Source organism: Castanea sativa, chromosome 4 (genome assembly GCF_040712315.1).
Source record: "Castanea sativa cultivar Marrone di Chiusa Pesio chromosome 4, ASM4071231v1".
NCBI lineage: Eukaryota > Viridiplantae > Streptophyta > Magnoliopsida > Fagales > Fagaceae > Castanea > Castanea sativa.
In genome coordinates, this window is record NC_134016.1 from 42,817,571 (window position 1) to 42,821,495 (window position 3,925).

A 3,925-nucleotide genomic window follows, 5' to 3' on the forward strand; every position below is an offset into this window, starting at 1 on the left:
AATAATATTTTACAACTTAGACGTTGCATATGAAAACATACCTTCAGGCCTATATAAATTTAAGTGCAGCACCTATTTTAAACATTGCACCTAGTGAGTTCTGGAAAAGGAGTTAAACTAGAAAGTGAAAATCATGGAATACCCTTCTTTTTTGAAAATTTTCATCTTCATGATGAATGCCAACTTATTAGAAACATTTTTGGTTATAAGGAGTTTTGTATCAAAGCTGATCAAAATCCTAAAAGAAGGTCTTTGTTTATGTTAGAGTATCAAGAGAGCTTTTTCTAACTTGGACCTCTCCTAAGCAACAGGTAACCAATCATGATTTTATTGTTGGTTGTTATCAAAAATAATTTTGAATCCTTCTAGTAAAATGCTAGTTCTTTTGCTTTAAATTTGGTTTAATGTTGTTTCTTTCATCTACTGAATATTGTAATTTCTTGAATGTGGCAGGAAGTACCATGTAATTTGTGTGGAAGCAAAATGAAATAAGCTATGGATTGTAGGAGTAATTCAAATTAGGTACTAAAAATATAATATCATGGGACTTTCTTGTACTCTCTGGCTTATTAAGCCTGTTTAAAAAACTCTATATCTTACTTTGGTGTTTATGTGTTTTAATAAGTATTATTGTTTCCTCAAAAAAAATTGGAATAATTATTCTATTAACTTTACATGGTATTTGGTTCCAGTAATTTTTTTATTTTATTTTTTAATTTCATGTGATTTATATTGTGATGGTATGATTGCAATTTTCGAAAGATATGATTTGGTCCATTTTTTTCTTTTTTAATTTTTAAAAGTTCCTTTATTTTAGGAAAAGTACTATGTCCACAACATTTTTACAATAAATCATAGGTGATTAGTTATTTTTGGCTCAAATTTGAATTTAGCACTGAGATTAGTTTTTTAACCCAACAATAACAACCTACCACTTAGGATTTGTTGTAAAAATGTCGTGGATATATCATTTTTTCATTTATTTTAGACCCTCCCCAAAAAATATCCATGTCCAGAACTAATTTCTCATGTAATATGTTGAATATGAACCAAGTTTCACAAAACATAAGGCTCCCTCAAACTGAATAGCTAAGCTAAGCCAATCTTAGTTTTGAGATTTGTAACGGTTTCACAACATGAGGAAAACGCATTCAGCTAAAATAAAAAAATGCTACACTTCTTGAAAAATTTCTTTCCAACTTGTCAATAGGATTGAAATTGCTCGAAGATTGACAATTAGAGGCTCCTTCAAGGTTTAATATGAAGAACTAAACTTTTTTTTTTGAGAATCATATGAAAACTAAACTGAGTTTGAGCATGCTATATATGACTTCAAATTTAAATTTGGACTCAAGTGCCAAGGATTGGCTGTGTGGCACTAACCATATATTAATAATGTTTATTCTGAACCTAAGCTTTATGAAAAAGAAATTAAAGGTTTCAATTCTAGCTTGGTGTGAAATTTTTATAAACCATGTTCTAAAGGTAGAATGCATTTTCAGCACTTTGAGATGGTAAGCAAGACTATGAGTCTATGACTATGAATACTCAGTTTTTTTATTTTGGAGAAAAAAAGTCTAGTTTGAAAAATAAAGCATCTCATCCAAGGCACTAAAAAGTCTCAAAGAACCTGTATCAAAACTCAATAGAATTTTTAAACCCAGGACTTCAGCCTGTTCCTTCCTATGAGAAAAGGCTGGGATAATAATAATATTTATCAGAATGTGTTTAAGCAAAATGCTCTAAGATTGAGTCAAGTTAAGATAGGCTTAAAGGCGCATTTGAGATCATTCACGAAGGCTAAACCCAATCTCATTTCACAATTTGTTGTTTTTCAAATTGAAAAGTTTGAGTGGTCTGTGACTTGATTCGGCTCAGCTCCATAGAAAAATATAAGAATCCATTAAATTGGATTTGTTTGATTGTGTGTTCTTATGAGCATAAATGCATAATAGAATATATGCAGCCTTAAGAACGCTTGATAAAGAATGCCAATTTTGCAATGGATAATTTTCAAAGAAGAATATGGAATAGCTTCATCATCTTTAACCTATTCGCTCCCAATGGAAAATGCTACATTCTTTAATCTTCTTTACTTTAATTTTTGTTTGAGATGAATGCAAAACTTATAGTTGCAGCCTTCTGGGAAAAGAGAAAAGCTGATAATGTTCAATGCAAAACCTGCAGTCTTCTGCCTATATAGTTGTGTAAGTGTAAAATTTTCTTTCAAAAAGATTCCATAACGAATCTCCTTTATTCCAGAAAATTGAAGGAAAAAAGGGGAAAAGAAATGAAGAGCCTGCAGATGTTTGTCCACATTAAATTGTCATAGCAATTTATTTTGTTTGAAGATTAAATGAAAGAGGCAATAAAAAAAAATAAAAAATAAAAAGTGTAGCAAGGTAGACTTGACATATCTTAAACCTTAATGTAACTTATAATAGAAAAAACAAGTAATAGAAACATTTTTGGAGGAGACACTGTTTATTTATTTTTCATTTATACTCACTTTAAAAAATAAATCTTAATTTTTACCACTATGTTAATATCCATATGCTAATGTAGTATTTAAGGCCAGGATGAAGGTTCTAGTTCCATTCCTACTTAGAGAACCATGTGTCATTTTCATCAATTTAAAAAGAAAGAGATAATAAACACCCACTTCAGTCCAATTTTGTCCATTTTGGTCCAATTAGGTCCATTTCGATTAAATTAAGTCCACTTCAGTTCACTTTGAACCATTTCGGTCCCTTCAGTCCACTTCAGTTCAATTCTATTTTTTTCCAATTCTAACCACTTCAATCCATTCAGTCAACTTTGGTCCATTCAGTCCACTTTGTTCATTTGGTCTCTTTAGTCCATTTCGGTCCACTTTGATCCCTTAGGTCCATTTCAGTCCATTCGGTCATTTTAGCCCATTTCAGTCCATTAGGTCCACTTTGGTGCATCTGGTTCACTTTAGTCCAATTTAGACCATTTAGTCTGACTAGGTCCATTTGGTCCAGTTCAGTCCATTGTTCCCTAACAGGCACTTAACTATTTTGAGCATGCCTGAGTTAAGTTGAGTCTAGAATGATTTGGTTCAATTGAGTTGATAAGAATTTTGTGTTGTTTGATCCTTGCTAATAATAATAAAACAAAAATAATGTGCATAACTTATCCAATTTCATCGGTAAATTTTGAAACTAAGTGATAGTAAAAGTTATGTTAAAACTATTACAATTTTGAAAATTAAATTAATATAAATTGTAACACAACAAAATTAAAATAAAATAGTCATTTAAAATTAATAAGTGATGTGGGACTCATGTGCTTGATATTTTGGCTAATATATTATTTTTTCTCTCTAAAGGTTATATGAAATTCATATAACATGCATGTCATATTCTTTACTAATTATTAAAATAAGTTTGACACTTGGAATATAAATTAACTAGAAACAAATTTTAAGTTAGAAAGTGTTTTCAAATAAACTTCTTAAAAAAAAAATTTAAGGACGAAAAAACTAAATTAGTGTAAATTTTAGTTGTAAACTTGTAATGCCATTACCCGGCCCCTCCAAGCCAGCCCAAAGCCCAGTTCAACTAAAAAAGAAAAGTAAAAAGTAAAAACCCATTAAAACCCTTTTAACCCACGGACCACGGTTACGTACAAACCAAATTTAGGAAAATAAAAAAGAGAGAGAGACCGAAAGATAGAGGCCGGAGAAAGTAGAGACTAGAGAGTGAACCAAGGATGTGAAAATAAAAATAATGAAGAAAATGAAGCTAAATAGAGGCACGGTGAAAACAAATATATAAAAAGATGGGAGATTTAGAGGTGGGTTTGAAATGGTGAAATAGTAGTGTTTAACTGAGATAAGAAATGAATATAAAAAGAAAAGAGTAGCAGTCACGTAAGTAGGAGTGAAAAGGTGATTTTGGAA